Consider the following 8,731-nt stretch of genomic DNA (forward strand, 5'->3'; position numbering starts at 1 on the left):
TACTTACCTCCCACTGCATTGTGCCATGGGCATGGAAGAAAGACTGAGTTTTGATCTGTACAGTATAGAGGTAGACAATGCCTCTTCCCCGTTGATCTGTAGAACAATGGACTTGGTCATTTCAGAGGTAGCCTCACTACTAGGTTTACAAAGAGCCACAGAGCTCGGAGGGAAATCGCGAAAAGAACAATCCCCTGTGTGAGTGGGAGGTGTTTTGAGTTTATGATGTGCAGAAGAGTAACTCGTCTGGGGAATGGTTCATTAAGATTTCCCAGGAGAACTAGACATGTTTCCCGGATGCCCATAAAACGCCCTCCATATTTTTTGTATCCCTTAATGTTAAGCCCTGTCAAAAGGCAACACAGGGGTATTTTTTTGTAAAGCAAATGAATAAAGCAATCCTAACATGTCCATGCAATGGCTATTGACATTATATGCTTGATTGTGAGGGCATTGACACCTTTTTTTACCATCAATGTTTTCACTATCCCGCTTTTCCGGCTTAAACTGAAATGAGGCTCTCCCCCACCTTCCTCCAATTAACTCCCCCTTCTCCATCTCCACCGATTCAGTCTTCAATCCCACTCTCCACTAACTCCCTTTTCATGCCACCAATCACCCCCCTGCGGCAACCACTGCATACACCCCCAACTGACCCTCCTTCTCCCACCTTCTAAACCAACCTGACCCCCCCCTTCCACACCCACTGTTGAACCCCTGCTCTGTTCCACTTGCCTCACAGATCCCACTGACCTCACGATGTCCCAAGCAAAACCAAAAGTAGATGGCTGGAAGGTTTTGAATAAATCCTAACCAGGGGCACAGCTCTGGGCATCCCTCCAGACCATCGTTTTACAGCCTGCCACGCCATTACCTAAGGGGAAAGGCCCTATGCAAATGAGACTTGGTCCTACCACAGAAGGGGCAGTCCAGCCCGAACTGCGTGGTCACATCCCTTCTGCACATGACCAGAAGCATCCCCAGACAGGTTTCAGCCTTGTTGGGCATCACCAGTGAGGAGGAGTTTGGGTCTCTAAGCAGAGCTGGCGTTACCGGGGGCCAAGCCCCCCAGGACACCATTAGCCCCCACCACGCCAACTCGGGGGAGTCTTTCAAGTGCTCCCCCAAGCTGGCATTGTGGGAGACGGTGCGGCAGGCAACCTTTTGCTGTTAAATGTGCCCGCAGCTGCGGGTGCATTTACTGACAAAAGGCGCCATTAGCCCCCCACCACGCCAGCTCAGGGGAGTCTTTCAAGGGCTCCTCCGAGCTGGCGTAGTGGCAGAAGGCGTGGCAGGCGCCTCATTGTCATTAAATGCACCTGCGACGGGGGGCTCATTTAATGACAATAGGGTGCTGATGCACCCTATTCCTATCCTTACCTCCTTGCCGGAGCGAGGAGGTTAAAAAAAAAAATTTAAAAAATAAAAGTGGCTCATCCTGGCCGGCCCACCTTCCGCCCCAGACCCTGTTAACCAGGGGCACGTAGGAGATAGGGGGGCGCCAATTCGCCCAGGACGCGTCTTCCCTTAAGGCCGACCCTGCCTCAAAGCCCAGCAGGCTCAGGACCCACGTCTGGGCATACCCGTACCACACTGGGTGACTAAAACAAAACTAAATGTTGATAGCTAGAAGATTTTGAATACATTGTAACCACTGGTACAGCTCTGGGCAACCCTCCAGACCATCGTTTTTCAGCTGGCCAAGCCATTACAGAAGGGGACAGACCATATACAAATCAAGCTTGGTCCAACCCCAGAAGGGGCAGTCCAGCCCAAAATGCTAAGTCACGTGGATCCCTGTCTCGCTGCGTCATAGAGAACCAAGCTGCACCTCACTGAGGAGGCCCAACAAGGCTGAAACGTGTCTGGGATTGCTTGTGTTTCACTGCAGAGGGGTCCTGGACTAGCAGTTCGGGCTGGGCTGCTCCCATTGGTGGCAGTACCTGACTGATTTGCACATGGCTGGACCCCTTTTGCAATAGTGCAGGCGGGCTAAAAAACAGTGGTGTGGAAGGTTGCCAAGAGCAGTGCCAGTGGTTCAGATGTATTCAAAACCTTCCACCCATCACTTTGTTGGTTGTAGTTTGTCTCATCCATGTCCCACCTTGCAGTGAGTGACTCCCCCCCACTAGCTCACTGGGCAATGATCTACTTCGTCCAACCACACTCTAGTAGCCTCTCCTCTCTCGCCCCATCTCTGCCATGTCCCTGACCACTCGGCTACATTCCCTCAACCCCTGGAGATCCACTCTGCTTCCATCCTCCCCGCCTGCACCCCAACTCCCGACCCCTTCACTCCTGCACTGACACTGCCTTCTGCATTGCCCCTTGAAGTTGCCACCGACCTCCCGCAGCGCGCCTCCTCCCTCTCCACTGAGCCCCGCCTCCTCCACTATCATACACAGGGCGATGCTTCGCAGCTGCACTGCAGAGCGATCGATACAGGGAAGGAGCCCCACTGACGCTGACGGCAGCCTCGCGCCACGGCACAGGCCTCTTACGCCCCCCGCCCCGTGCGAAGGCTTAGACTGGCTCTCCCCAGTCTTGGTGATTTGCCTGCGTACTCCGGGGTTGTACTTTCATGGGGCGGTGTGGTGGGCAGTTGGTACGGTGCCCCCTCGGCTTTCATTTGATGGAGAATGTTAGGGCTCTCCTCCGTGGTTCCAAGTGCACCACCCCTCCCAGCAGTAACCAAAAGCCGGATTTGATTGTGTCCATCCTTTCCCTCGTTTGAAACGGAAGGTGGAAACGGACGGGATACTGGGCGTGCGTCAACTGAAGGCCGTCTGCTTACAAAGTGGGGGTCAGGGTCACTGAGGAAGCCACAGAGACCCCGGAACTGGCATAAGAGACCCCACGCCATCTAAGGATGAGGGAGTCAACAAGGCAGAAAGCAACCCCCGGAACATGCATGTTGGGTGAGATGGCGCCCAGGGGTGGCCCATGTGACAGTCCCATCTTCAGCATCCGCGCGGTAGTTCCTCCTGGCTGCTTAAAGCAAAGTTGCCGGTCTGTCTGGCACAAAACGGGCAGCCAAATACATAAGGACCAATATATAGTCACCTGCCAGGCCAGCGCTGCCTCATTTGCTCAGGTGTTCAGCGGAGACGCTTAGTGGAAAGGTTCGAGGCCCGCGCCCTCAGCAAAGGCAGCCCGGATGGAGCTGAGAGATGCACTCGCGGTGTCGCGCCAACCACGCGCGCGTTCTCTGCCGCAGCATCTTCATTGTATTTTGGGGTCAGAGGGTTAGGGCTCGCCCTAAGCCCATACACGAGCACCAGCCAGGCCAGCCAACATGACCCATTCCAATCTGGAGGAGCTTATCTATTACGGTTTTTTCCCTCTGCATCCTGGGACTTGTAGTCCGAGTTTTATAATGGAAAAGGTCCAAGGATGCAAAGAAAAAAAAAGAGGACTGGATGACTGAGCACCTACAGATTAGAATGCGTCCTGTTGGGCAACTATATAGCGAGGACACCAGTATCTCTGATGGCCTTACCAACCTGGAGCCGCTGCCCCATCCCGCGCCTCCTCCCACCCCCCTCTCCGGACCGAACCACCCTTTGACGCTCTGTGAAAGAAGACTCATTGAAAACAATTATATTTTAAAATATCTTAAATCCTAATAGGAACTCGTCACCGGGGGCCAGTGTATTAAAAGCGTGGCCAGGTGCGGCCCTGCCTGCCGGGCTTGAAGCCGCTACTGTCGGTGAGCATCGCACAGGTGAGGCACGCGGACAGGCTTCTAGATTCGACCACACACACACCTCCCGCCCAACAGAGCAGCTGCCATACACTGGCTGAGAGATGGGCGAAAAAGGTCACCTTCCCCACCTGTCAAGTGTCAAAGCCCTGCCCCCAACTCCGCGGCCAGCACCACGCATGGCATGCCATGCCCGCCAACGGATTTCAGAGGATGGCTTGATATTTCGGGAGAGTAGCAGCTCGTGACTATCACTCGCCACCTGCGGTGCTTTCACAATTACTACGTGACGCACATGTTCACCCACTCCCTCAGAAGCCGAGTGAGGAAGGGATGGGGGAGAGGAGGGTACAGGGGCTTGCGACTGCTGGCACAGGGGTTCTTTACTCAGTAGTAAGGCCTCCTGTAACGTTTTAGGCTTAAGACATTTACAGTCACGCTGATGGAGTCGGAGGGGGGCGGGGGAGGGGTGGGGGTGAGAGAGGCCAGGGTGACAGTGAGGCAGTTACAGCACCCAGAGACCCCGAATGAACTCTCGCCAACTCCCTTCCCGTCCGCTGGAAAAGACGGGGGTCCGCAGGACCCTCTGGAGTGTCAAACTCTCGGGGTTCTTCGACAATTGATTATTTTCTAAGAGAGGATGGAACAACGCAAATAATGATCGATAGTAGCAAGGCCCCATGGCAGGTGGTGCATTAACCCACTCAGCCACCGCCACTGTGTTTTGAACTCAAGACCAGCAGGCTGCACACATCTTTTTAACAGCACGGGCCTTAACCCGCAGCGCTCTGTCCCCGTGACCAGGGGTGGAAGTGGAAAAAAGCAACTAGTGGTACTGTGGTGCACCCACAAACGATGGTCAGACATATGGCCACTGGCCAGGAAAGGGGGGTGGGGCAGGATCACACACTTTGGCGCCAATAATGTCTGACAGAGTGTACTTACAAAAAACCCAAATTGCATAAGAAAGCCCCATGACAACATGTAAATCCTTGTACCAACATGTTAAGCCAACAGAATATCATTGTGGCTTTAATTTTCACACCCTGAATGGTGAACTATAAGTCCCAGAATGCAAGATAATGCCAACCTGACAATTCTAGTTAGCTCCACTGTACTTTCAGTAATTTAAGACATGTATTAAAATAAGTTGTGTATTAACCCCTTAAATGCCTAGGACGAGTATGCTCGTCCTTTTTTGCATAGACTTGCATAATAGCCCAGCCCTTAAACAGAGAAAGATTTACATATTCTCTTTCACAAACTTCCAGCTCGTTGTTATGATTTTGAAAACATTTGATTAGTGACCTTAAGCAACTTTATTTTTTTGCATGTCAAGATAGTAGTTATCAGGGATGTAAACACATCTTTAAATGGGTGCTTTCTGTCGCTCACTTTAACTATCACAGATTTGCAAGGTAACAGGTGCTTTGTGAGCTCTTTGGGTTGGAAAGGTTCCATCATGCATGCGACAGGCTCTGCCACAGAAAACCGAAATGTGTTTGCCACCTGAGCAACTTAACGACCTGCAGAGCCAGGTACGCTGTGTGCGGGCTTGGACTAGCCTAGAGGCCCAGGGCCGAACCAAAAATGCAAAATGCTAGTGAGAGCCAGTTTTTTTGGGTCAAAGTGGGCCTGTTTGATGAGTTAATTCACTATGCAGCTAGCAGTTGTGAACATTGTTGCTGAATATTCTTTAAATTGTACAATTGGCAATACATTTTATCAACCCCCCACCCCTCTTGGGTACTATTCAAGCAGTCTGTCTCAAAAGGAATGCATTGTCATTTTCAACTGTCGGACACTTTTTCATTGGTGCCCAAGACAGTTGTATGCCCCATGTGACTTGCCCTGGCTGTGTGTGTGTGTGTCTGCCTAGCTGTCACATGGGAAGTCGGCACTGCTTGGCCTGAGCCTATTCCATATTTGGCTCTGGAGAAAGACAAAGCATCCAGGATGTATTTTTTGAGCCTTTGAACTAAAGGTACGCTCTGTAAAAATGAAAAGAACTAGTGGTACTGTGCCCCAAATGATTAATATTACACTTCCATCTCTGCTCTGAAACGTGCGCCTGCAGCAGGCCCATCCACCCAGTATCTTTCCGTGCTGCAGTCACACACACACAAACCTATGTAGCAGGCGCATTCACCCACTGATCTATGACACCGGATTAAGCCGACTGACCTCATCAGCTTATGTGTGACCCCGCAGACTGGGAGGGCCGTTGCCTGGGTGCTCCATCTTACTTGAATGGCCACATGTCAGCTGCAGGATAAAGGAGGATGTGTGTGGCAGGTGCGCCGCCCGCCAGGACCCTTCACATTGGAACAGCCAGTACGGTGGCCGACCAGGGCCCGCCAGGCAATGGGGTCCAATGGCCGCAATCCGTGCCCTGCAGTCATCTAGGCGAAGTTTAGAATTCAACTAGCTGCACCCATTGCCAACAGTGATCCTCCTTCGCCATGGGAGGCGCGCCGAGGCTTTCCTCGCTTCCCACAGCACCGCCTATCACTTGAGAGTACCACAGATTTCCCTATCGCTATCTCCCGTGTATGTAGCCCTCATTGGAAAGCACCGTGCCCAGGCAGTTGCCCATGGTGCCACACGGAGCCTGCTTTAATTCCGGGCGGCCTCATGCCATCACCAGGGATTCGGAGCTGAAAGGATGCAAACCTATGAATTGGGTTTTAGTTTAAAAAAAAAACGACAAAATGACTAAGCAAAGGCGCCTGTTAGAACTATGTATGTACCGCCGACGGACTGGGGTGGAAGGGGGGGGGGCAGTGTAATGCAGGAGAGAGGGTCGCCCCCTCCCCGCGTTGATGCTGGACAGGTGGGAGGAGGGGTGATGGCTGATACAGGCGATGTCCGCGCTGTGGCCAACCCCGGGAATGGATCCATTTCGGGAAAGCGCGCGGGGGGGGGGGGGGGGCGGCGTCGCATTCGCTCGTGCACCTACACCCCCATGCCGCCCCCCACCCAGAATTGATTTACGTGGTGTCTAGAGCGCAGAGGGCGGTGACGCAGCACATGACGTCAGGGGTGGTCGGCCTGCAAATGCGCTACTCACCCATCGTCCGCTCACATCCTGGGGGTCGTGGAGGTAAAGCGGGGTGGCGTGGCGCTGCAGGGGGGTCCCGAGGGGCTGGGCCAGAGCCATGGCACCCCCACCATCGTCTCTCCGGGGGTCGCAAGTCCTCGCGGCCCACTGGCCCCCCCTCACGAGCTACTGCAGACCGCGAGAAGGAGGCCCTGGGGGGATGGACGGGTCAGTAGACGGCCGCGAAGCCAGGCTGTCTCGTCGCGCTGTCGCTCCTTCGGAATCCTGTCGTTTGGAGCTGTGCCTATCTCTTATCTCCGAGGTCCTGTCCTTGCCTAGCAGTCGCTCTCTCCTGCGGTGGTTTCCGGCACTCTCTCCCGCGCGGTGTCTCTGCGTTTCTAGCTCTCCGCTCCTTGCATTGCAGCAGTCTCTTCCCCGCAGTGCCTCTGTCCAACACAAGCGCTGCGTGTCTCGCCTGTAGTTTATCGGCGCGCGCCTGTTGGGAATGTCTCTTCTCGCAGCACTCTAGCTCCCCTGCGCCTTCTAAGCCTTAGCAGTCTCTCCGCCACAGTGATCGTCTCTCTCTCTCTCTCTCTCTCTGGAGGTCTCTTATGTTGTTGCTTTGCCCGCAGATTTCTCTGCAGTGGTCTCTCTTTCTCCCCCCTCCTCTCTCGGAGCACACCATTATACTGCTGCTCGCCCCGCAGGCTCCGCCCCATCCCTCCCCCCGGCCCCCCTTCTTCGCCCTCCTCCTCATCTCAGATCTCACGCAAGTAGACTGCAAAAATATCCCCGTGCAATGTGACTCCTGCGCAGAGGAAGCGGCGACATCTGACCGGAGGCCCCCGGCGGCCTTCACAGGGTGCGGGGTAACCCCGAAATAACGGAATGCCCCCCCCCCCCCAAACCCTCCTCTTCTCGCAAACAGAAGCGGTTCGAAAATGCTATCAGGAACCACGCGCCCCCTCCCCGATGCCCTCGAGGGTTCCCCTTTCTCCCCCAGGCGCAGAATGGGGGTCTCTCTAAGGACACCCCCGGGACCCCCGAAGATGGCTCACCCGGGGGTGTCGCCCGGCATCTCCGTGCATTGCGCGCCTCCCTTTCCTCCTCCGCTCCCAGAACAATCGGGGAGGCAGCACAAAGCCCTCTATTGTACTACCGAGGAGTGGAGACGCGGAGGGGCATCGAGGCAGCCGCAGGGGCTGTGTGTGGGGGTGGCATGGCAAGTGCAGGGGGTAGAGGAGCGATCCGGAGATGTCTGGTGCAAGCCACCCGTTTTATTTGCCCCCCCATCCCTCAGTACTCGCGTTCGGTTATTTATTTATTCTTGTATTGATAGCGAGGTGTGGGGGTACACACACCACGGCACAGAAAAGAAGCATTGCTAACGTGCACAGTTTAGACTTTCTTTTAACACACACTATTTTCTGTCTAAAAACACAGACGGGCCGGTGGAGGGGGGATGGGCAAACGCACTTCGCCGCATGTAGTGCCTATACCTGTTACGTCTGCTTCAAATCGCTCTGAATTAACAGATTAAAAGGCCGAATGCACAAGGAGCACGCATGACTGTTCCAGAATAAACCACACAAGTGCCATTAGGGAGATGCCCAGCCCGTTCCAGGGGTCAAGTTCTAAAGACAGAAAGTGGGGGACTTATTAACATACCAATTAAGTGTGGTGTCACCAGAAATTAGCATAACAAGGTGCGACAAATGACATTCCAGGGCACCAGTCATCCCGGGATGAATATCGGTTTCTAAACCGTCAATCAGCCCTACACCTCTAGTGCACCAGAATGGATCCGAACAGATTGGATACACAAGCAAATTATAAACCTCCTTGTCCAATTTTGGTAACGTGGACGGAATGGCAGGCTTATCTCCGCAAGGTCGTGTATTGTTGGTTAGTTGCAACACTGCGAAAATACATGTATTACCCCATGATAAAAGGGACTGTCCAGTCAAGGTTGTATACAAATATATACT

The 8,731-nt window shown here is 53.8% G+C and overlaps 1 protein-coding gene across 2 annotated transcripts in view; it reads right to left on the bottom strand.

The window, feature by feature from the left end:
- MGAT3 (beta-1,4-mannosyl-glycoprotein 4-beta-N-acetylglucosaminyltransferase) overlaps window positions 1-7,441 on the bottom strand; it is a 259,794-nt gene extending 252,353 nt beyond the window's left edge. The window contains exon 1 of one of the 2 annotated variants that reach the window (XM_069652945.1): window positions 6,774-7,441. The gene's annotated coding sequence lies outside the window, so the exon portion shown is untranslated. The remainder of the gene's footprint in view (window positions 1-6,773) is intronic. The other variant, XM_069652946.1, reaches the window with a different exon arrangement.
- Between the last annotated feature and the right edge of the window lie 1,290 nt (window positions 7,442-8,731).

The sequence above is a fragment of the Ambystoma mexicanum genome, chromosome 3q (assembly GCF_040938575.1).
Source record: "Ambystoma mexicanum isolate Mex_15411 chromosome 3q, UKY_AmexF1_1, whole genome shotgun sequence".
In the NCBI taxonomy this organism is placed as follows: domain Eukaryota; kingdom Metazoa; phylum Chordata; class Amphibia; order Caudata; family Ambystomatidae; genus Ambystoma; species Ambystoma mexicanum.